Raw genomic sequence first — 25,822 nt, 5'->3', positions numbered from 1 at the left:
ATTTGAGGGAGTGTTCCTCATGTTTACTTTAGTTGTTTATATGGATTATTTGGTTTTCTTGTTGAAGATGAACAACTAAACCCCTAGGTCACCGGATGTAGGTGAACCTAGGGGGCGAACTTGTGATGTTTTGGATTGTTTGAGTAGTTTATGCATGTTTCGCTTGTTGTGATCCTTGTTTGGTGTTCTTGCTTGTTTTGGTACATTTGATTGAGTGATGTATCAAATTCTTGGTAGCACTTTGTAGCATGACCATTGCCTTAGTGCTAGACTCCACCAAACTAGGAAGGGTTCATTGTATAATATGCCGTGACCATCGGGTATTTGTACCCCTCCAATCCTAGGGTTGAAAACTACTTGTGTTTCCACCCTAACTTGTGAAAACTTACATTCTCCTTGCAACCATGTGGGAAGTTGGGCGGAAGAGATTCCGCGCACAACACTTGCACCGAGTTAGGGGTCAGTTGCCGTGACCATCGGGTTGACCTAGGTCTTGGTTTTCTCGGTCCAACTAGACACGTGCTTTATTACTCAATTTCCTACTCACTATAGTAGCCCCTTGTGAATCCGCATCCGTGACTGTTTTCCAAACTTGGGCATCTCCCGTATTTTACTTGTTTCGTACTTCTTAAGATTTCATTTCGCTTTTCGTTTTGCTTTCTTTTCTTCTTTTCTCTTATCTTGGAATCGGTGAGCTAAACAACAGGTAAGAAGTGAGTAGGGTAGCTCCTCAGGCCCCTTGGGAATACGACCCATTCGCGCGTGTGCGAGTGGTTTATTACTAGACGACCCCGTGCGCTTGCGGGTGTACACACTTCGTGTCGATCAACTACCATCTTTTAAAATTTTTTTTCACTTGTGTAGATAAATAAGTCCCTTGCACTTAGAACTTTGAGGAGTATAACTTGGGGTGTTTTGAGTGAGTTCACACACTTACACGAAATTTGGGTTTGTTATCCTTTTTGATTCAAGTTTTTAGCTAGAGCATTGATTTTTCGTATTTAGTGTTGAAATTTTCCTTACTTGTAGAATGCTATCTTTGTATACTTTGGTGAACCTAAGGCCAAGCACTTTCAACATTTTCTTCATTGATGCACAGAATGTTTTAATGTTTCCTTGAGGACAAGCAAAAGCTTAAGTGTGGGGGAGTTTCATAAGTGCTTGTGCGATATGAATACGAAGCGTTCATTCCTTATGTTGAGCATTACTTTCCTCGGGTTTTTACACTAATATGTGTGTTTTTATGTTACTTTTATGCAGGTAGGGTTGTGAGGCCGAGTATGAAGGAAAGAAGCCAATGTGGATCATAATGCACCGATTCTGGAGGAAATCTTGTTAAGGTTCAAAAGCGAAGACATAGGTCGGATGTGAGATGCTTGAGTGTGTGCCAACCTCCTCGTATTCGAGTGAGCACATTCATTTGGAGGGGCACAAAGGCAGTCACACTCGAGCATTCTGATTTATGCATATAAGAACAAGAGATCCACCAACGTGTACATCATTGAAGAAGCAAGTGATTCATGACGTAAACGTGTGGCCGTTTGCGTTACCCGAATGAAAGTATGGAATTCGGTAGTATTTATGGTAGATTATTGTAGCAGGTACTATAGCAATACACTGTAGGTTGGTAGGGGAGCTTCAATCGAGGCGTATCCTATACCGGACGAAGGAATCCTTGGATGACGAGTAGAGCACTTTCCACAAGACCATCGACACGACCATCGAGGGGGTTTCTTTATGGATTTATTGCTTTTACATTCGATTTCTTTGATTGTACTTAGCTCCATGGAAAGCTAAACCCCTAGTGGGTACTTGGGTGATTGTGAACCTTAGGATGTATTCGTTTCATTGAACTTCTTTATTATGCTTTCAATAAATTGATGTTTATTGTGAGTTCCAACCTTTAATGTTTGATTGTCTGAACATTTCCCCTAGAGTGACACTAGGGTTGAGAGTTCTTGTTGGTAACCTTGTGAGTGAGTGACACACCACGAGCGTTAGACAAAGCTAGGTTGGAGAGGGTTGAGAGGGTGAGTCGAGAGGTACAGGAGCGTCCCCTTTCTCCTCCGACGTGATAGATTCCACCTCTATTCCTTGAGTTCTTTGCGGCCATAATAGAGTGAATGGTCTAAGGGATGAACCTCCGCTAGGCCTAGTTGCGCGTGCAATGGAGTGAAGCGTTGAGGGGATCTTAGTATCTAGGGCTTAATTACGGCTAGGGACCTTCCGCCTGGACCAAAGGGTTAAGTCTAAATGTAGGAAGAGATTTATCACTTGGAATCCCTAGAGCTCATTGCAACTCTATTCGAGTGCGAGGTTGAGAGGTTATTTAATCTCTCCTCTAGGACATGAATAGTGTTAGGCATAGTTGACCTTAGATTTGGGACTATGTATGTAAGGATTTCCACGACTCACCATTGCATTGATTAGGAACCATAATAGAGAGTTCTTGCACTTAAAGCGATTATCCTAAGTGAAGCAGCATCCGAGTACCCCATCTTTATCGATTGCCTTGCCTCCTCCTTACTTTTACTCTCTTACTTGTTGCTTTTAATTTCTGAGAATTGAATCATTACCACACTTATCATTGTTGATACTTCACATAACTAAGAATCGAATTAAGTGTCTTTACTCCCTACTCCCTATGGATTCGACCCCGCTGACCTGGGATTATTACTTCGACAAGCCCGTGCACTTGTGGGATATAAGCAAGTGGACCTTGTCACAGAGACGAATATGCAAGGGTTAAATGGATGGAGATCTCAATCAGTAAAAGTTGGGTATTCGGGCAATGCTCCACCTAGGATTAAGGTATTAGGTACCGGATAAGCAAAGTGTTTCTATGAAGAGTAAGTTAAGTCGTGGAAATCCAAATATAATCGGATCCGGCCTCCCGATCACCGATACTAGTCCCCTACGAGGTCCCGGTGGAGAAATCGCTCAATCTCAACACCTCACACCACATATGACCGCAAAGCACTCTAGGGATTCCAAGAGGTGTATCCGATTCCTAAAGATTGATCCAACCCTAATTCCCGGAGAAGGATCCTAACCCCGTACAAGGTCTCGGTGGAGAAATCTCTCAATCTCACGCCTCACACCAAATATGGTTGCATAGAGATTAGGGAACAGAGATAGAATACACCAATCGGAGTGGAAAGGGAATGCTCACTATCTCATGACTCGCCCTCTCAATCCTCTTCAATCTTGAGATTCTAACCCTAATGGAGATCTCTCTCTCACCAAGGAAGCAAATCATGCAAACCAAATAACCAAAAGATCAATAAGACAAGCAAGCATTAGACAATCAAGATTAAAACTTAATCAAACTCGGATTAAATAGGAACACTAAGAAAATCCATAAAAGATGAGAATCCTATGGTTCACAAGCCCAAATATCCTCTAGGATTTTAGCTCTCCATGGAGCAACATACAAAACACACCATCAATGGATGAAAGTACATTAAAACCATAGATATAAGATTGAAACTTAATCAAACTCTGTCACGTGCCCTCACGCGCCCATGTGGATTTTCTACGCGGTCGCGCAGGCTGCAGGAATTTCCACGCGGGCGTGTGAATAGTAATTTTGATTCAGTACTTCTACAGTAGAGTTGTTACAGTACTATTGCTACAGTCTCTTCACAAAATGCGATCCGAACACTCTTCTCTTGAGGCCACATGTCCGGGCACACATCCATGTGGTAGGCTATAAAACTTTTCTTCGTCGACATATCTTTGAAAGGTCTTGCAATCTTCACAAAGAGAAGGAACATGAAGATGTGGCTGCCTTTGTGCCCTTCCAACTAGTGAATTGACTTGAATCTTCTTGGAAGTTGGCACACATCTCTATGTTTATGAACTCCTCTCGTGTCTTGCTCCTTGAATTGAACAAGAACTCCCAATATTGTGTCTTTATAGCCTATCTTTGCTTCCTTTTTACCCTTCAAGGCATTCACAACCTATATGCATAAAAGAACACCAAATACACAATATGAGACATAAACCATGGTAAAAATGATGCTCAATGCATGTAAAACATATATAAAAATATGTCTACTCAAGCACTTATCAGATATATATATATGAAAACACCAACATTTAGACACTTATCAGAAGGTCATCCTTTAGTCCATTCACTCTACTATAACCGCAAAGAACTTGAGGAAATGAAGTTAGAATAAATCACATCGGAGGGGAAAAGGGGTGCTCCGCTACCTATCGATTCACCCTCTCGACCTTCTCCAATTTATCTTTGTCTAACTATCGTGGTGTGTCACTCACTCACAAGGATTAGCAACAAGAACACTCAACCCTAGTGTCACTATAAGGGAGTATTCATACAATCAAGCATTATGATTGGAACTCAAATAAAATAGTAATTAATTAAAAGCATAATAAAGTGGTTCAATAAAATGAATACATCCTAGGGTTCATAAATACCGAAGTACCCACTAGGGAGTTTAGCTCTCCACAGAGCTAATTACAATCAATGAAATCAAATGTAAAAGCAAAGAATCTATAGAAAACCCCCTTGATAGTCATCGCGATAGTCTTGTGGAGAGTCCTCTACTCGTCCAAGGGTCCCTTTGTCCTGCCTAGGATATACCTCACCGGATCGGTACGGAAGAAAGCTCTCCCACTAACCTTCATCACATCCATATGGACCTGTGGATGTTCCACACGTCCCTGTGGAATTTCCACACTCCCCTGTGAATTCTTTGGATTTTTTATTTTTGGCAGGCTGTAAACAGTTACTACTAAAGTAAATTGCTACAGTAAAATACTGCATTACCTGCTACGTAAACGGGTACACGTTTATGATGTAGATTACGTCGCTTATTCAATAAATGAGTTCATTAGTGAAGATCTTGCTATCATTGCACAAGTTGGGATACACAAATGTGATTGCCTTCGTGCCCCTCCAACTCATTGTAGTGGCTTCAATACATGGAGGTTGGCACACATTCACGTATCTTTGAGCCCCACTTGTGTTCTCGCGTTTGTTGCTTCCAAGATTCCACCAAATAGTGCATTCACGATATACTTTTCGCTTATTTTCTTAATACTTGCCTTCACAACCCTACATGCGCAAAAGAACACAAATACACATATATTAGCGCTTAAACCTGATAAAAGTTATACTCATCATAAGGAAAGAATACTTTGCATTCTTAACACACAAGCACTTATCAAATTCCCCCACACTTAAGCTTTTGCTTGTCTTCAAGTAAAAATAAAACATTAAAGTATAGAAGAAGGAAATATTGAAAGTGCTTGGCCTTAGGTTCACCAAAGCATGCAAGGAGAGCATTCTACTAGTAAGGGAAATTTCAACACTAAATATGAAAAATCAATCCTCTAGCTAAAAACTCAAATAAAAAAGGACAACAAATCCGAGATCGTGTAAGTGTGTGTAAACTCACTCTAGTAAACCCAAAGTATACTCCTCAATGTTCCAAGTATAAGGGACTTATTTAACTACAAAACGTAACAAAACAAAGAGATGGTAGTAGCTTCACGCATCCTCTAATTAGCCCTTTCTGAAGCGGCTACTAAGGTTGCTTTCAGACTTTCGAGGTGGTAGCTCTTTCTACCTGGGTGGTAACTTTCACTCATCCCATGAGATAGCTCTTTCTCGCATGAGGACATAACTAGTATCCGATTTATGAGAGTAGCTCATACTTCATAGGTGGTAGCTCTTTCCACCCCGAATGCACAACTAAACGATATATTTTTTTTATGTTTTTTTTACCAAAATAGAACAAGAAACAAAACTAATTAGTCCCTTAACATGAAACTTGAGTTTCCAAAAGAGTTTCATGAGAGAGTGGTGCACAAATATTCATCGAGCAAAAATTCCTAGAAATTCAAGTAAAAACTAGAGCATGAGAACATTCAATGTTAAAATTTCTCCTAAACTCAAGAATACAAGCATTGTAACTAAGATGAACCACCATTGGCTATGTGAGTATGTATGTCAATCAAAATTTATATAAAGGACATGTGCAATGTGAACTCCCCCCACACTTAAGATGTACATTACCCTCAATGTACGTATGCAAGCAAAATAAAAGTAATATAATTCAATTGAAACAATACTCCCCTAACTCCTAGTGGTGTGTTTGATGGAGCTAAATCCTTTGGTGTGAAGTTCCAATGGGTTGTGAAGCACACACGAACATGTGTAAAACATCTTGACCGTGTCCATGACTAGTTCTCATTTCCCATGCTGACAAGACCATCTACAAGCATACACAAGGGGGTTCAGTGAAGCTCAATAAAAAAATGACTCGAGTATATAAAAGATAGAGCAATGAAATACAACTCAAAACAAAAATAAAAGATAAACTCAGAAGGAAGATCCTTTCTGAGTATACAAGTTCAAAATAAAATGCAAAAATAAAATACTAAAAGTAAGAGCAAAGATGGTAAAGACGCCTCAAGTGTCTGTGTCAATTGGTGGTGCATTTGTTACCGCTGCTGGTGAAGATGATGCTGGTGCTGCAAAATAAATGAAGATTGGGCGAAGAACGAGAAAGAGAAGCTTGCCAACAAAATGAGAATGAAAGAATAGAAAAAAAAAATGGCCGGAAAACTCAATTAACAACCCTTTGAAACGACGGTGAGAGGTTGGGATAGTACAAGGACGCATTCTCATAATGTTTGGGAGTGAAAAAATGAAAAGAGAAAACATAGCCTTTTGAGTTCTGTACATCCACACGGCCGTGTGGAAATTACCCACACCCGTGTGACTCCACTGGAGAGACCCACAAGGGCATACCCACGCCCCTATGGTTTCTTGGGATGACACCTTATGCTTCTAAATGCATCCACACGGGCGTGTGAAACATTCCCATGCCCGTGCACCTGACCCACAGGAGCAGACGTATGCCCCTGTAGCTTCTCTGTCCAATCAAGAAAATTCTCTAAGTGTTTCACATTCCCTTGCGGAAATTCCACACGGGCGTGGATCCATACTGGGTAATTCACTGGGATAGATGCACGCCCCTGTGTCTTCTCAAGAAAAATCTTTAAGTCTCTGTAGGAAAACACACGCCCGTGCAAAAATTCCACACAGACATGGACCATCACATGGTCGCTCACAGGGGCGAGTCCACGCCCCTCTGCCATCTCTGGATGAGATCTGAACAAAAAGGCACGCCCGTGCAAAAATTCCACACAAGCGTGTGTTTTCTCTGGACACTTAGAAAACTTTTGAGGCTCTTCAAAAAATTCCTAAACATAGATATACACTCAGAGCTTGCCTAACAATACAATTCTAACCAGAGAAAACATGAAAAACACGCTCAAACGACCAAGATTCTTGTCACACATGATTAGGCACATGATAACAACATAATGTCCACAAGAAAATCACAGCAAAAGCAACTAAAAAGCAAGACACCAACACTTAAAGCCTTATTCATGCAAATACTAACTAAAAACTAGAAAAAAAACATTAAAAACTTGGGTTGCCTCCCAAGAAGTGTTTGTTTTACGTCACTTAGCTTGACGTACCTCTTCCTTACCTTATGGAGGCTTGAAAAGAGTATGTTCCTCTCAACTAGACAATGCAAAGCTACTTCATTTAAACCAAAAATCTACTTGCCGGGGTGGAATATTTGTTGGAGAGTCTAATGATAAGTGCTTCAGTAGACATATTTTTATATATGTTTTACATGCATTGAGCATCATTTTTACTATGGTTTATGTCTCATATTGTGTATTTGGTGTTCTTTTATGCATATAGGTTGTGAATGCCTTGAAGAGAAAAAAGGAATCAAAGATGGGCTATAAAGACACTATGTTGGGAGTTCTTGTTTAATTCAAGGACCAAGACACGAGAGGAGTTCATTGATAAGTGCTTGTGCGATATGAATGCGAAGTGTTCATTGCTTATGTTGAGCATTACTTTTCTCAGGTTTATACACTAATATGTGTGTTTTTATGTTACTTTTATGCAGGTAGGGTTGTGAGGCCGAGTATGAAGGAAATAGGCCAATGTGGATCATAATGCACCTATTTTGGAGGAAATCTCGCTAAGGTTCAAACGCGAAGACATAGGTCAGGTGTGAGATGCTAGACTGTGTGCCAACCTCCTCGCATTCGAGTGAGCACATCCATTTGGAGGGGCAAAAAGGCAGTCACACTCGAGCTTTCCGATTTATGCACATAAGAACGAGAGCTCCACCAACATGTATATCATTAAAGAAGCAAGTGATTCACGACGTAAACGTGTGCCCGTTTGCGTTACCCAGATTAAAATATGGAATTGGGAAGTTATTCAGGTCAAAGACTGTAGCAGAGTACTGGAGTATGTACTGTAGCATCACTGTTCACAGCCGGCTGAGAAATCAGAGAAACAGAGAATCCACACGCCCGTGGAGTCGCCAGATTCCAGCCCTATTTAAAGCCGATTCATCCCCGATTTTGGTATTCTTTTCTCCATCTTTTCCCCAACTTGAGAAAGGGCCTCGGCTAGGGTTTTGAGGGGTATTGGTTAGGTTTTTGGAGAGGTTCTACGGCTCCGACATCGCGCGTCGTTTGGAAGAAGGTTATTGGGAGAGCTTTCGTCGGCATCGATCCGGTGAGGTGTATCCTAGGCCGGACAAAGAATCCCTTGCGACGAGTAGAGGACTCTCCACAAGACCATTGACACGACCATCGAGGGGGTTTCTTTATGGATTCATTGCTTTTACATTCGATTTATTTGATTGTACTTAGCTCCATGGAGAGCTAAACCCCTAGTGGGTACTTGGGTGATTGTGAACCCTAGGATGTATTCGTTTCATTGACTTTCTTTATTATGCTTTCAATAAATTGATGTCTATTATGAGTTCCAACCTTGAATGCTTGATTGTATGAACATTTCCCCTAGAGTGACACTAGGATTGAGAGTTCTTGTTGGTAACCTTGTGAGTGAGTGACACACCACGAGCGTTAGACAAAGCTAGGTTGGAGAGGGTTGAGAGGGTGAGTCGAGAGGTACAGGAGCGTCCCCTTTCACCTCTAACGTGATAGATTCTACCTCCGTTCCTCGAGTTCTTTGTGGCCATAATAGAGTGAATGGTCTAAGGGATGAATCTCCGCTGGGGTTTAGTTGTGCGTGCAACGGAGTGAAGAATTGAGGGGATCTTAGTATCTAGGGCTTAATTGTGGTTAGGGACCTTCCGCCTGGACCAAAGGGTTACGTCTATAATTAGGAAGAGATTTCTCACCTGGAATCCCTAGAGATCATTGCAACTTTATTCGAGTGCGAGGTTGAGAGGATATTTAATCTCCCCTCCGGGACATGAATAGAGTTAGACATAGTTGACCTTAGATTTGGGACTATGTATGTAAGGATTTCCACGACTCACCATTGCATTGATTAGGAAACATAATAGAGAGTTCTTGCACTTGAAGCGATTATCCTAGGTGAAGCATCATCCGAGTACCCCATCTTTATCGATTGCCTTATCTCCTCCTTACTTTTGCTCTCTTACTTGTTGCTTTTAATTGTTGAGAATTGAATCATTGTCACACTTATCATTGTTGATATTCCACATAGCTAAGAATTGAATTAAATGTCTTTACTCCCTACTCCCTGTGGATTCGATACCCGCTCACCCGGGATTATTACTTTAAGAAACCCATGCACTTGCGGGATATACGCAAGGGGAACTTGTCAAGTTTTTTGCGCCGTTGCCGGGGAGCTAGGCGTTTAGAGATACTTTACACTTTGTTTTCTTAGCTATTTCACCACACATTCTAATTCAAATCTTCTTATTCTATCATCATAGGGAAAGAACCTGTGCAAGAACAGCATAATCCAGCTGATTTGGAAGTAGAAGAATCTGAAAACATGGCAGAACAAAATGAGCAACAACGAACACTATCCGATTATGCCAGACCTTCAGTGTTGGGTACACAATCGAGTATTATGCGTCCCCCAATTACAGCTCAGAACTTCGAGCTAAAGCCGACATTCATCCATATGCTGCAGCAGTCCGCACAATTCAACGGTTTGGCCGATGAGGATCCAAACAGTCACATAGAGAGCTTCCTCGAGGTGTGCGACATGCTGAAGATAAATGGTGTGACGGATGATGCCATCAAATTGAGAGCCTTCCCATTTTCCTTAAAGGGGAGAGCAAAGCAGTGGCTACACTCATTACCTAGAGCAGCAATCACTACATGGGAGGAGATGGTGGAAGCTTTTCTAGCCCGTTATTTCCCTCTCCGAAAATCAGCAAAGCTTAGGAATGAGATCTCATCCTTTGTGCAGTGGGAATTGGAGTCTCTATTTGAGACATGGGAAAGGTTCAAGGAACTCCTGTGAAAGTGTCCACAACACGGATTCCCGGAGTGGATGATTGTTCAAACCTTCTACAATGGTTTGAACCCGAGTACAAGGCAACTCTTGGATGCAGCGGCAGGAGGTACCTTAGGTAGCAAGACCCCCGATGAGGCTCGTCAATTGATTGAGAAAATGGGGTTAAATAGCTACCAGTGGAACGCTAGGGAGAAGAAAAAGGTGGCCGATCTCCATGAAATTGATGCTGTAACTTTATTGGCGGCCCAAGTGGAGAGTTTGAGTAAGAAGCTAGATCTTATAGCTTCGAATAGAGTTGTGGCCGTGACCAATTGCACCGGTTGTGGTGGAGGACATGCTTCGTACGATTGCCCAATCGACATTGGTGATGCTTCTTCAGTTGAGAACGTTGACTTTGTAGGTAATGGCATGAGACCTCAAGGGAATCCATACAGCAACACCTACAATTCAGGTTGGAAGAATCATCCCAATTTTTCATGGAGTAATCAAGGACCACAGAAGACCATGGGGCCATCGGGTTTCCAACAACAGCAACAAGCCCCTCAAGTGGAAAATAGAATTTCATTCTTGGAAACTGACAAGGTCCACTTGCTTATATCCCGCAAGTGCACGGGTTTGTCGAAGTAATAATCCCGGATGAGCGGGGTCGAATCCACAGGGAGTAGGGAGTAAAGACACATAATTCGATTCTTAGCTATGTGGAGTATCAACAATGATAAGTGTGGTAATGATTCAATTCTCATAAATTAAAAGTAACAAGTAAGAGAGCAAAAGTAAGGAGGCAAGGCAATCGATAAAGATGGGGTACTCGGATGATGCTTCACCTAGGATAATCGCTTCAAGTGCAAGAACTCTCTATTATGCTTCCTAATCAATGCAATGGTGAGTCGTGGAAATCCTTACATACATAGTCCCAAATCTAAGGTCAACTATGCCTAACTCTATACATGTCCCGGAGGAGAAATCAAACAATCTCAACACCTCACACTCGCATAGAGTTGCAATGAGCTCTAGAGATTCCAAGTGATAAATCTCTTCCTAGATTTAGACCTAACCCTTTGGTCCAGGCGGAAGGTCCCTAGCCACAATTAAGCCCTAGATACTAAGATCACCTTAACGCTTCACTCCATTGCATGCGCAACTAGGCCCCAGCGGAGGTTCATCCCTTAGACCATTCACTCTATTATGGCCGCAAAGAACTCGAGGAATGGAGGTAGAATCTATCACGTCAGAGGGGAAAGGGGACGCTCTTGTACCTCTCGACTCACCCTCTCAACCCTCTCCAACCTAGCTTTGTCTAACGCTCGTGGTGTGTCACTCACTCACTAGGTTACCAACAAGAACTCTCAACCCTAGTGTCACTCTAGGGGAAATGTTCATACAATCAAGCATTCAAGGTTGGAACTCACAATGAACATCAATTTATTGAAAGCATAATAAAGAAGTTCAAAGAAACAAATACATCCTAGGGTTCACAATCACCCAAGTACCCACTAGGGGTTTAGCTCTCCATGGAGCTAAGTACAATCAAAGAAATTGAATGTAAAAGCAATGAATCCATAAAGAAACCCCCTCGATGGTCGTATCGATGGTCTTGTGGAAAGTCCTCTACTCGTCGTCCAAGGATTCCTTCGTCCGGTATAGGATACGCCTCGATCGAAGCTCCCCTACCAACTTTCTTCCTAATGGAATCATGATGTCGGAGCCGTAGAACCTCTCCAAAACCTTGGCCAATACCCCTCGAAACCCTAGCCGAAGCCCTCTCACAAGTTGGGGAAAAGATGGAGAAAATAATACCAAAATCGGGGCTGAATCGGCTTTAAATAGGGCTGGAATCGGGCAACTCCACGGGCATGGATGGTACACGCGCCCGTGCTGAATTTCCACACGGGCGTGGATAATTTCCACATGCCAGTGTGGATTCTCTGTCTCTCTGATTTCTCGGCCGGCTGTGAACAGTGCTGCTATAGTAATTGCTACATTGTTGCTGCAGTGCTCTGCTACAGCTTCGACCTGAACAACTTCCCAATTCCATACTTTCATCGGGGTAACGCAAACAGGCACACGTTCACGTCGTGAATCACTTACTTCTTCAATGATATATATGTTGGTGGGGTTCTTGTTCTTGTATGCATAAGACAAAATGCTCGAGTGTGCCTGCCTTTGTGCCCCTCCAAATGGATGTACTCACTCGAATGCAACGAGGTTGGCAAACACTCTAGCATCTAACACCTGTCCTATGTCTTCGCGTTTGAACCTTAGCGAGATTTCCTCCAAAATAAGTGCATTATGATCCACATTAGCCTATTTCCTTCATACTCGGACTCACAACCCTACCTGCATAAAAGTAACATAAAAACACACATATTAGTGTAAAAACCTTAGAAAAGTAATGCTCAACATAAGGAATGAACACTTCGCATTCATATCGCACAAGCACTTATCAAACTCCCCCACACTTAAGCTTTTGCTTGTCCTCAAGCAAACATTAAAACATTTTGTGCATCAATGAAGAAAATATTGAAAGTGCTTGGCCTTAGGTTCACCAAAGTATACAAAGATAGCATTCTACAAGTAAGGAGAATTTCAACACTAAATACGAAAAATCAGTGCTCTAGCTAAAAACTTGAATCAAAAAGGATAACAAACCCGAATTTCGTGTAAGTGTGTGAACTCACTCAAAACACCCCAACTTATACTCCTCAAAGTTCTAAGTGCAAGGGACTTATTTATCTACACAAGTGATAAAAATTTTAAAAGATGGTAGTAGCTTCACACATCCTCTAAGGTAGCCCTTTCCAAAGCGGCCGCTAAGGTGGCTTTCACACTTTTGAGGTGGTAGCTCTTTCTACCCGGGTGGTAGCTTTCACTCATCCTATAAGATAGCTCTTTCTCTCATTAGGGCATAACTAGTATCCGACTTGTGAGAGTAGCTTCATACTTCGTAGGTGGTAGCTCTTTCCACCCAACAAATACAAATAAATAAAAAACTATTTTGTTCCTTCTTTTCATTTTTCCATTTTTATTTTATTTTTTTTATTTTATTATTTTTTTTTCAAAAGAAGTAAACCTAACTAGTCCCTTTAACATCAAACATGAGTTTCCAATAGAGTTCAAAGAATGAGTAGTGCACTAAGTGTAAATCGGGCAAAAATTCCTAAAAATTCAAGCAAGAACTAGAGCATGAAAAACATTCAATGTTAACAATTCTCCTAGACTTAAGAATACAAACATTGCAACTAAGCTGAACCGCCATTGGCTATGTGAGCATATATCAATCAAGAACAATAGAAAAGATGTGTGCATTATGAAACTCTCCGCCACACTTAAGTTGTACATTGTCCTCAATGTACACATGCAAACTCACTCAAAATATATCATTCAAAAATAGATGTGGGACAAGAAATCAAAACAATACTCCCCTGACTCCTAGTGTTGCGTTTGATGAAGCTAATTAATTGGGAGTAGTGTTCCAACGGGTTGTGAAGCTCGCACGGCCAAGTGCCGAAGCAGCTTGACTGTGCCCATGACTAAGTCTCAATTTCCAAGAAGAAAAGACCATCTGCATGCATACACGAGGGGGTTTAGTGAAGCTCAAGAAAAATAAAAATAACTCGAGTGTATAAAAGATGAAGCAATGAATACAACTCGATAATGCAAAATAACATAAACTCAGAAGGAAAATCCTTTATGAGTGAACAAGTCAAAAAACAAGAAAATAAGATAAAGTAAAATGCATGAAAGTTAAAGAAAGGTCAAGTGTCGGAGTCGCTCTCAGGCTCCGCTGCTGCTGCTGCTGAAGTGGAAGCAAATAGTGGGTTGTCTGGTGTTGGGGTCGAGGATGGAGGTGCTGGAGGTACTGGCGGTGCCTGAAGAGTCCTCGGCTGCAGGATGAATGATGAGGCAACATCTTGCTCTAGGATCTGGTGTAATATGTCGAAACGCGCCATAAACTCTGTGTACTGAGTGGCCTGCGTAGCCCTAATCTCGGCAACCTCGGCTCGGACCACTCCTATAGCATTCTCGAGCCTCTCAAAGCGATCATTGGCTCGAGAAGGTGAAAACATATGCACTGGGGGTGGTTCCTCAGCCGCTGGAGGTGCCTCGGTCTCCATCGATGTGGGCTGAGGCTCGGGGGTGGGCTGAGATGCTCCGGCGTCATCACCCTCATCCTCAGCTATCTCTGGGGCTGGTAGAAATAACGCAAAAACCCCTGTCCGAACCCTGCGGACCATGCCCATCAACTGCATCGTCTCTAGACCCAGGGGAGCGGGTACACCTGTCTTCTCGGCCTCGCGAATCGAATCCAAGAGACCCATGCCCAGCACTAATCTCGTAATGTAAGGACCCGAGAAGATCGCTCCCAGTCTAGTGTACTGTCCCTGGTGTCCGATGTAATCAGCCAAGATGTGCCCTAAGTGGATCAGTACGCGCTCTACCACCGAGTACAAGTACAGCAGCTCCTGGCGGCTCAAGACACCAGTACTATCGCCACGGCCATTCACCGACCTACTCATGGTTGCGTGCAAATATCTGTAGGCAGGTCGGGAAAGGCACATGGCCTTGGAGACCCCCGACTCGTACTGACCCTGACCACATAGCACTCGGTAAGCTCTCTGCGGGGTCAAGGTTCCAGGATAATCAGTAGGCAACTGTGCATACTCCTCTGAATCTGTGAATGCCTCCTCGTATAAGCCAAGTAGTATGGAAAACTGCGTAATGCTCAAACTATGGTGGCGTCCCAACACTCTGAACTGAATGGTGACCAAACTGTTGAAGCTCGCATACGCTCTATCAAACTCAAATGAGGAGAGCACTTCCAGTGCAAACTCTCCGATAGTTAGCTCTCTAATCATCAACAACTGCCGCCAACCACCATCTGAAACAAGGTCCTCAACCTCATCAGCGAACTCATCTCCCTGATGAAGATCTCGTAATATAGTCGTGTCCTGGAATCGAGTCTGTCCGAAGTGGAGTCTCGATAAGTGCTCATAACGGGCCTGATGTTCGGGAATCGCAAATCGCATGCCTCGAGCTCAGAGGATGACTCACGTGGCCTCTTATCAGCTTGCTTCTTTATCCTAGGTGCCATGATCTGCCAAATTTAAACAAAATTAGTCAAACAAGTTGATAAAACAATACTGCAGAAATCCACACGGTCGTGTGGAATTTCAGCACGCCCGTGTGGATTCACGTGCCGTGAGAACCGCACGGCCAGGTATCAACAATCCAAAAATACAACTCAATAATATCTCTAACTTCATTCTAAATGTAAATCATTGTTCCAATTGAAGAAATGAAGCATTGTTAACCAGATTAATCAATAGAAATCATGAATTGACGAAGAAGATAAAGAAAATGAATTTACCGACGAGGAGAAGTGAGAAAATAGAGAGCCGGCGGGAAAACTTGCTAAAATCCCACCAAACTGGCGCAATGGACTCGGAGAATGTTGTGAGAGTGTTTTCAAGTAAAAAGGAGTCATGAAGAAGGAGAGAAATCATCCCCTTTTTAAACAGAACTCATGACTTTTGACGTTCTGTGCATCCACACGGGCGTGTGGAAATTCCCCACGCTAGTGTGCCTCACTTCAAAAGCTCCACAGGGGTGTATGCACGCCCCTGTGCGCTATCTGGAAAAACTCTCACTGACTTAGAACGATCTCCCACGGGCGTGCGGAAATTATCCATGCCCGTGCGCCAGACCCACAGGGGCAGACGCACGCCCCTGTGGCTTCCCTGGACATCCGAAAAAGATATCAAGTCTTCCACACGCCCGTGCGGAAATTCCCCACGGGCGTGGACATTCACAAGCCCAATTCACAGAGGCAGCCGCACGCCCCTGTGTTTTCTCGAGATGGAGGGAACAACCTGCAGAGCTTCGCACGGGCGTGCGGAAATTACCCCATGCCCGTGTGTGGTTCACAAGGTCACCCACAGGGGCGAGTCCACGCCCCTGTGTGTTCTCAGGAAAATCTGCCCCAACTCTGCAGGAAGGCACACGCCCGTGTGGAAATTACCCACGGGCGTGCGCCAGTCGCATGGTCGTCCACAGGGGCAGCCGCACGCCCCTGTGCCCTCTCTGGAAGAGTTCACAGTGCACATCCACGGACGTGTAGAAATTCCCCATGCCCGTGCGTTTTCTCTGTATAACTTAGAAAAACCTGCAGGCTCTGTAGAAATATTCTGAACATGTTGACACATTCAGAGCCTGCACTATTATGCAAAATTTACCAGATAAAAACACAAAATAGAACTCAAACGACCAAGTTTCGCCAATTCGCAACAAAACACACAATGAATTCCTTTAAAACCCACAATAAAATCGCAGCACAAGCACTCAAAAATTTAAAGACCAACACTTAACAATTTATTCATGCAAACAAACTAAACTAAAAGGCACGAAAATAGTAAACACTTGGGTTGCCTCCCATGAAGCGCTTGTTTAATGTCACTAAGCTTGACGTATCTTTTTTTCCTCACGGGGGTTCATGAATGAAGGTTTCCCTCTTACCCATAACTTGAAAGCATGATGAGCAAAGTCTCTTGAGAGTAGAGGATGTACTATCGGGCTTCAGACCACCTAGCAATCATTCGTCCAAATTCCTTGGCTCATGTACGTCTCCAATAGTCTTGGGGCATTTTCGGTGGCGTCTCCTAGCCCTCTTCATTTTCCAGAGCACATTCTTCAAGATCCCCGGGGTAGATGTTTCCTCTCCATTCGAACCAAGCATCATTACTTCTTCATTGCTCTCCTCTTAGTCGAACAAACCTTCATACAGATCCGGGTTGAACATTTCTTGTATATATATTCATCAACAATCTCATCAGTAGTGTCTAGAAAATACAAAGTGTCATCAAAATCGAGAGAATGCCGCATGGCTTCAGCAAGGCGGTAAGTGAGCTTATCGTCTCTGACTCTCAATGTAAGCTCTCTGCCGTTCATGTCAATCAATGCTTTGGAAGTTCGCAAGAACGGTCTCCCAAGTATCAAGGGTACATCTACATCCTCATCGACATCTAGCACTACAAAGTCAACTGGAAAAATGTATTTGTCCACCTTGACAAGAACGTCTTCAATGATGCCTCTCGGATGTCATACCATTCTGTCCGCCAATTGTAAAGTCATTCGAGTAGGCCTAGGCTCACCCAAGCCTAGCTTTTGGAAGAAAGTATATGGCATGACGTTGATACTTGCCCCTGAATCCGCCAATGCCATTTCCTCACCTAAGTTGCCGATGTTACACGGAATAATGAAGCTTCCCGGATCCTTATTCTTGTTCGGCATGTTCTTTTGCAACACCGCCGAGCATGAAGCATCAAGCACCACTAAAGCACTCTCCTCCAATTTCCTCTTGTTGGTCAATAGGTCTTTCAGGAACTTCGCATACTTAGGCATTTGAGCCAAAGCCTCAACAAAAGGAATGTTGATGTGGAGTTGCTTGAACAAACTTAGGAACTTCTTATACTGTTCATCCCCTTAGTCATTCTTCAATCTAGAGGGATAAAGGATTTTTGGCTTGAAAGGTGGGGGTGCCACCTCTTTCTCTTTGTTTGCTCCCTTCTCAACCTCTATAACTTTGGGTGCGTGTTCTTTCGGCATCTCACTAGGAAGCCTCCCTTCAACCTCACGACCACTTCTCAAAGCGATCGCCTTCACATGTTCTCTCGGGTTGGTTTCCGTGTTACTTGGTAAACTTCCATGTGGCCTTTTGGAAAGAGATTTCGCAATTTGCCCCACTTGATTTTCAAGATTGTGCAAGGAGGCGTTGTGATTGTGAAGTGCAGCCTTGACTGATTCAAACCTTGTATTTGCCGATTGAACAAATCTAGCCAAGTGCTTCTCCAAATCCGTCATTCGAGTTTCCAAGCCTGAAATTTTGTTTTCCACTTCAGGGGCTTGTTGTTGTTGGAACCCCGATGGCCCCATGGTCTTCTGTGGTCCTTGATTACTCCATGAAAAGTTGGGATGATTCTTCCAACCTGAATTATAGGTGTTGCTGTATGGATTCCCTTGAGGTCTCATTCTATTACCTACAAAGTCGACATTCTCAACTGAAGAAACATCACCAATGACGATTGGGCAATCGGAGGGAGCATGTCCTCCACCACAACCGGTGCAATTTGTCATGGCCGCAACTCTATTCAAAGCTATAAGATCTAGTTTCTTACTCAAACTCTCCACTTGTGCCACCAATGAAGTTACCGCATCAATTTCATGGAGACCGGCCACCTTTTTCTTTTCCCTAACATTCCACTGGTAACTATTTAACCCCATTTCCTAAATCAATTGACGAGCCTCGTCAGGGGTTTTGCTACCTAAGATACCTCCTGCCGCCGCATCCAAGAGTTGCCTTGTACTCGGGTTCAAACCATTGTAGAAGGTATGAACAATCATCCACTCCAGGAATCCGTGTTGCGGACACTTGCACAAGAGTACCTTGAACCTTTCCCATGTCTCGAATAGAGACTCCAATTCCAACTGCATAAAGGATGAGATCTCATTCCTAAGCTTTGCTGATTTTCCGGGAGGGAAATAACGGGCTAGAAAAGCTTCTACCATCTCCTCCCATGTAGTGATTGATGCTCTAGGTAATGAGTGTAGCCACTGCTTCACTTTCCCCTTTAAGGAAAATGGGAAGGCTCTCAACTTGATGGCATCATCCGTCACACCATTTATCTTCAGCATGTCGCACACCTCGAGGAAGCTCTCAATGTGACTGTTTGGATCCTCATCGGCCAAACCGTTGAATTGTGTGGACTGCTGCAGTATATGGATGAATGCTGGCTTTAGCTCAAAATTCTGAGCTGTAATTGGGGGACGCACAATACTCGATTGTGTCCAAATCAGCTGGATTAGGCTGTTCTTATACAGGTTCTTTCCCTTTCCTTCGAAGTGTACATTCAAGATCAGGATCTCCTTCAATCAATATTGATGGATTCCCTCGGGTCATAACTTGGAGCTGCACCAAAAGTAAAGAAAAAGAAAATCAGAATGATGATAGAATAAGAAGATATGAAATAGAATGTGTAGTGAAATAGCTAAGAAAACAAAGTGCAAAGTATCTCTAAATGCCTAACTCCTTGGCAACGGCGCCAAAAACTTGACAAGGTCCCCTTGCTTATATCCCGCAAGTACACGGGTTTGTCGAAGTAATAATCCCGGATGAGCGGGGTCGAATCCACAGGGAATAGGGAGTAAAGACACTTAATTCGATTCTTAGTTATGTGGAGTATCAACAATGATAAGTGTGGTAATGATTCAATTCTCAGAAATTAAAAGTAACAAGTAAGAGAACAAAAGTAAGGATGAGGCAAGGCAATCGATAAAGATGGGGTACTCGGATGATGCTTCACCTAGGATAATCGCTTCAAGTGCAAGAACTCTCTATTATGCTTCCTAATCAATGCAATGGTGAGTCGTGGAAATACTTACATACATAGTCCCAAATCTAAGGTTAACTATGCCTAACTCTATACATGTCCCAGAGGAGAAATCAAACAATCTCAACACCTCGCACTCGCATAGAGTTGCAATGAGCTCTAGGGATTCCAATTGATAAATTTCTTCCTAGATTTAGACCTAACCCTTTGGTCCAGGTAGAAGGTCCCTAGCCGCAATTAAGCCCTAGATACTAAGATCACCTCAACGCTTCACTCCATTGCACGCGCAACTAGGCCCCAGCGGAGGTTCATCCCTTAGACCATTCACTCTATTATGGCCACAAAGAACTCGAGGAATGGAGGTAGAATCTACCACATCTGAGGGGAAAGAGGACGCTCCTGTACCTCTCGACTCACCCTCTCAACCCTCTCCAACCTAGCTTTGTCTAACGCTCATGGTATAGGATACGCCTCAATCGAAGCTCCCCTACCAACCTTCTTCCTAATGGAATCATGATGTCTGAGCCATAGAACCTCTCCAAATCCTTGGCCAATACCCCTCAAAACCCTAGCCGAAGCCCTCTCGCAAGTTGGGGAAAAGATGGGAGAAAAGAATACCAAAATCAGGGCTGAATCGGCTTTAAATAGGGTTGGAATCGGGCAACTCCACGGGCGTGGACGGTACACGCGCCCGTGCAGAATTTCCACATGGGCGTGGATAATTTCCACATGCCCGTGTGGATTCTCTGTCTCTCTAATTTCTCGGCCGGCTGTGAACAGTGCTGCTATAGTAATTGCTGCATTTCTCTGCTACAGTCTTCGACCTAAACAACTTCCCAATTCCATACTTTCATCGGGGTAACGCAAACGGGCACACGTTCACATCGTGAATCACTTGCTTCTTTAATGATATATATGTTGGTGGGGTTCTTGTTCTTGTATACATAAAACAGAATGCTCGAGTGTGCCTGACTTTGTGCCCCTCCAAATGGATGTACTCACTCGAATGTGAGGAGGTTGGCACACACTCTAGCATCTCACACCTGTCCTATGTCTTAGCGTTTGAACCTTAGCGAGATCTCCTCCAAAATAGGTGCATTATGATCCACATTGGCCCATTTCCTTCATACTCGGCCTCACAACCCTACTTGCATAAAAGTAACATAAAAACACACATATTAATGTAAAAAAACTGCAAAAAGTAATGCTCAACATAAGGAATGAACGCTTCACATTCATATCGCACAAGCATTTATCAGAAACCCGAATGACAGATTTGGAGAAGCACTTGGCTAGATTTGTTCAATCGGCAAATACAAGGTTTGAATCAGTCGAGGCTACACTTCGCAATCATACTGCCTCCTTGCACAACCTTGAAAATCAGGTGGGGCAAATTATGAAGTCTCTCTCCAAAAGGCCACATGGAAGTTTACCAAGCAACACGGAAACCAATCCTAGAGAACATGTGCAGGCGATCACTTTGAGAAGTAGTCGTGAGGTTGAAGGGAGGCTTCCGAGTGAAAAGCCGAAATAACATGCACCCGAGGTTGTAGAGGTTGAGGAGGGAGTAAACAAAGAGAAAGAGGTGGCACCCCCACCATTCAAGACAAGAATCCCTTACCCCTCTAGATTGAAGAATGACCAAGGGGATGAACATTATAAGAAGTTCCTGAGTCTATTCAAGCAACTCCACATCAATATTCCTTTTGTAGAGGCATTGGCTCAAATGCCTAAGTACGCGAAGTTCCTAAAAGACCTATTGACCAACAAGAGGAAATTGGAGGAGAGTGCTTCAGTGGTGCTAGATGCTTCATGCTCGGCGGTGTTGCAAAAGAACATGCCGAACAAGAAGAAAGACCAGGGAAGCTTCATCATTCCATGTAACATTGGCAACTTAGGTGAGGAAATGGCATTGGCGGATTCAGGGGCAAGTATCAACGTCATTCCATATACTTTCCTCCAAAGCTAGGTTTAGGAGAGCCTAGGCCTACTTGGATGACTTTACAATTAGCGGACCGAATGGTACGACATCCGAGAGGCATCATTGAAGACGTGCTTGTCAAGGTGGACAAGTACATTTTTCCAGTTGACTTTGTAGTGCTAGATGTCGATGAGGATGCGGATGTATCCTTGATACTTGGGAGACCATTCTTGCGGACATCCAAAGCATTGATTGACATGGACGGCGGAGAGCTAACATTGAGAGTTGGAGATGACAAGCTCACATACCGCCTTGCTGAAGCCATGCGGCATTCGCTGATTTCGATGACACTTTATACTTTCTAGACGCTACTGATGAGCTTGTTGATGAATATGTGCAGGAAATGTTCAACCCGGATCCATATGAAGGTTTGTTCAACCAAGAGGAGAGCAATGAAGAAGTAATGATGCTTGGTTCGACTGGAGAAGAAACATCAACCCCGGGGATCTTGAAGACGGTGCTTTGGAAAATGAAGAGGGCTCGGAGACGCAACCGAAAACGCTCCAAGATTGTTGGAGACGTACATGAGCCAAGGAAGTTGGGCGAACCATTGCTAGGTGGTCCAAAGCTCGAGAGTACACCCTCTACCCTCAAGAGACTTTGCTCATCATGCTTTCAAGCCATGGGTAAGAGGGCAACCTTCATTTATGAACCCCCGTGAGGTAAGAAAGATACGTCAAGCTTAGTGATGTTAAACATGCGCTTCTTGGGAGGAAACCCAAGTGTTTATTGTTCTCGCACCTTTTAGTTTAGTTTGTTTTCATGAATAAACTGTTAAGTGTTGGTGTTTCAATTTTTAAGTGCTTGTGTTGCGATTTTGTTGTGGGTTTTTAAAAGAACTCATTGTGTGTTTAGTTGAGAGTTGGTGAAGTTTGGTCATTTGAGTTCTATTTCGTGTTTTTATCTGGTAAATTTTGCATAATATAGCAAGCTCTGAGTGTGTAAACATGTTCAGAATAGTTCTACAGAGCCTGCAGGTTTTTCTAAGTCATCCAGAGAAAACACACGGGTGTGTGGAATTTCCACTCGCCTGTGGGTGTATACTGCGAGCTCATCCAGAGAAGGCACAGTGGCGTGTGGCTGCCCCTATGAACGACCATGCAACTGGCGCAAGCCCGTGGGTAATTTCCACATGGACGTGTAAAATCATGCAGAGTTGTACAGATTTTCCCGAGAGCACACAGGGGCGTGGACTCGCCCCTGTGGGCGACATTGTGAACCACACACGGGCGTGGGTAATTTCCGCACGCCCGTGCGAATCTCTGCAGGGTGTTCCCCCCATCCCGAGAAAACACAGGGGTGTGTGGCTGCCCCTGTGAGTTGAGCATGCAAATGTCCACGCCCGTAGGGAATTTCCGCATGGGCGTGTGTAAGACTTGATATTTTTCTTAGATGACCAGGGAAGCCACAGGGGCGTGCGTCTGCCCTTGTGTGTCTGGCGCACGGGCGTGTGTAATTTCCGCACGCCCGTGTGGATGCACAGAACAGCAAAATTCGCGAGTTCTGTTTAAAAGAGGATGATTCCTCTCCTTCTTCATGACTCCTTTTCACTTGAAAACACTCTCACAGTACTCTTCGAGTCCGTAGCGTCAGTTTGGTAGGATTTTAGCGAAGTTTTCCGGCCGGCTCTTCATTTTCTCACTACTCCTAGTTGGTAAATTGATAAACGCCTAAATGTATGTATTTTATATGTATTAATCTTGTATCATTTGTGAATATGTTAACGAATTGATGCCCGTTTTATGTCTAAATTGGTTATTTCGGTGTTGCAGGTCTTAAATGAGTCGAACGATGCTCAAAAATGTAAATCGGATGAATTCGACACCAAAAACAACATTTTTGGGGTCCCAGCACTATAGCGACACTGTAGCGGTATTGTAGCAGGTCATTGTTCTTGCTGCGGGCATTTGGCTGTGAGTTTCACTGGCTCCATGCGCCCGCATGGGTGCCCGTGAGGTTTGCTGGAAATTCTCAATACTGTAGCACAGGCATTTTTTCTGGGCATTTGGCTGTGAGCTTCACGGGCTCCATGCGCCCGCATGGACTGACGGGATATAAATGAAACCAATTTTTCTAGGGTAAGGGGAGGAGTTTTTGGGAGAGTTCTTGGAGCCGATTTTCACCAGTCTTTAGGAGGCAAGATCACACGTTTTGGAGAAGGAAAATCAAAGGGAGAAGCTCGATTTTGGCTAGATCTTCATCGATCTCTTCTTTGGGAGTTTGTAGACGACGAGGGAAGCCGCCCCCATCGCGGCGTCCGTGGAAGCATTTCCACCTAGCTTGGCTTGTCTTCCTACTTCTATTGTTTGAGGGAGTTTTCTTATGCCACTTGTAGTTGTTTTCATGGACTTGTTGCTTGTATTTGTTTGCATGGATGAGTAGACCCCAAGGTCACCGGATGCCGGTGAACCTTGGGGTAAACTTGTGTATTTGGATGATTTAATTTTGTCTATTGCAATTGTTGTGTATTTGTGATTCATTCTTGGTGCATTTGATGTGTTGCTTACATGAGAACTCTGTAAACCAACTGCTAGGTTGTACTTGGTAGCGTGACCATCGCCCTTTTACTAGACACACCAAGTTTGGAAGGGATTCATGTATGAATACGCCATGACCATCCGGTATTCTGTACCCCTCCACCATTAGGGCTAGACCAAGTTGTGTTCAGGCCCAAATTAGGGATATCCCCACTTGTTAATGCAATCGTATGAGGATTTGATCAGAAGAAATTCTGTGTCAATACTTATACCGGATTAGGGGTTAATTGCCGTGACCATTGGGTTGATCTAATTTAGGAAATCTCTAGGTCCAAACCTTCAATTGCATGACATTCTTAGCAACCTTTGCACTTTAGTAGCCCCTAGGGAATCCGCATCCGTGACCATTTCTTTCCCCTAATTTTATACCCCTACCTTATCATAGACTCCATTTGTAGTTCTTTTATTTCAAGTAATAGATTAGAGAAACCCTTCGAATCATTCGGCTAGACAATACGCAAAGAGGAAGTAAGAGTAGATTCTTGGGCCCAGGGAATATGACCCTCTCGTGCTCGCACGAGGGGTATTACTTGATGACTCCGTGCACTTGCGGATCGCTCATCAAGTTTTTGGCGCCGTTGCCGGGGACCCACAAGGAATACTCGGAAAACTTAGAGTTTATTGATTTAGCCATTATTTCCTTAATTCTGTACATTTGTTTCTTTTATTTTGCACTTTTGTTCCTTTTTATTTTATTCGAAATTATTTTCTGCTTTTAAATAGTTCTTTTTGTTTAACATTTTCTAGTTATTCATTATCCACTACAATCATGTTTTCAGCCAGTAGTTGGGGTGATGCTTCCTGTCTGCATACTCCATACTCGAATTCCCTACTTGATTCTCTAGTGGCACTTGAACCAGAAGGGATGATTAGAACGCACATTCTTGATAGTTGTAGATGGTCTGAGCATTACAGTGTGGCTAGAACTTTACCCTTGGAAGAACTTGATGTGCAGGATCTATTCGCGCATTATCTGAAGACCAACAATGTGTTGCCAATAGTTGAGCTTACTCCACTTATCCTCCCCTCCATCCCCATCGCTGAGGAGGAAAGGAATAGGTCTGATAACTCTGGTGTACTAGTTCAGCGAGATGAAGAGGAAATAGATCTCATGGGGGGAAGTGACTCAGGGTCATCAGGGTGTGAGATTCACGCTATAGAAGAGTGCTTGGATAGTGGTAGCTCCACGGATGAGGAGTATAGAAGATTCGAAGATTTTGATTTTGGGAAGTTTGGGGGATTAAAATCATCAATTGAGGAACCCCCGGATCTAGAACTGAAGCCGCTACCCGAGCACCTGAAGTACGCATTTCTGGCAGAGGGATCAAAACTTCCAATAATCATTGCCTCAGACTTGACCCCTAAGCAAAAATCCGACCTTCTGAGTGTGTTAAAAAAGCACAAAAAAGCAATTGCGTGGAAGATTTCAGATATTAAGGGGATTAGTCCTTCCTTTTGTACACACAAAATTCTCATGGAAGATAATCATAGGCCGACAGCTATACCCCAGAGGCGGCTCAACCCTAATATATTAAAGAAGTAGTACGCAGTGAGGTGATCAAACTTCTTGATGCTGGCATCATTTACCCTATCTCTGACAGTG

General features: G+C 43.4%; 2 non-coding genes and 1 pseudogene across 2 annotated transcripts; 2 read left to right on the top strand and 1 right to left on the bottom strand.

Annotated features, from left to right (window-relative positions):
• LOC120273165 overlaps nucleotides 1–25,822 on the top strand; it is a 65,664-nt pseudogene that overhangs the window by 3,865 nt on the left and 35,977 nt on the right.
• LOC120274180 lies at nucleotides 10,238–10,344 on the bottom strand. Its single transcript, XR_005540716.1, has one exon. It is a non-coding gene; the product is annotated as a small nucleolar RNA R71 (small nucleolar RNA).
• Nucleotides 18,726–18,832, top strand: LOC120274203. Its single transcript, XR_005540737.1, has one exon. It is a non-coding gene; the product is annotated as a small nucleolar RNA R71 (small nucleolar RNA).

The sequence above is a fragment of the Dioscorea cayenensis genome, chromosome 12 (genome assembly GCF_009730915.1).
Source record: "Dioscorea cayenensis subsp. rotundata cultivar TDr96_F1 chromosome 12, TDr96_F1_v2_PseudoChromosome.rev07_lg8_w22 25.fasta, whole genome shotgun sequence".
NCBI lineage: Eukaryota > Viridiplantae > Streptophyta > Magnoliopsida > Dioscoreales > Dioscoreaceae > Dioscorea > Dioscorea cayenensis.
Note: the sequence above shows the minus strand (reverse complement) of the source record. Positions and strands in the feature narration are given on the sequence as shown.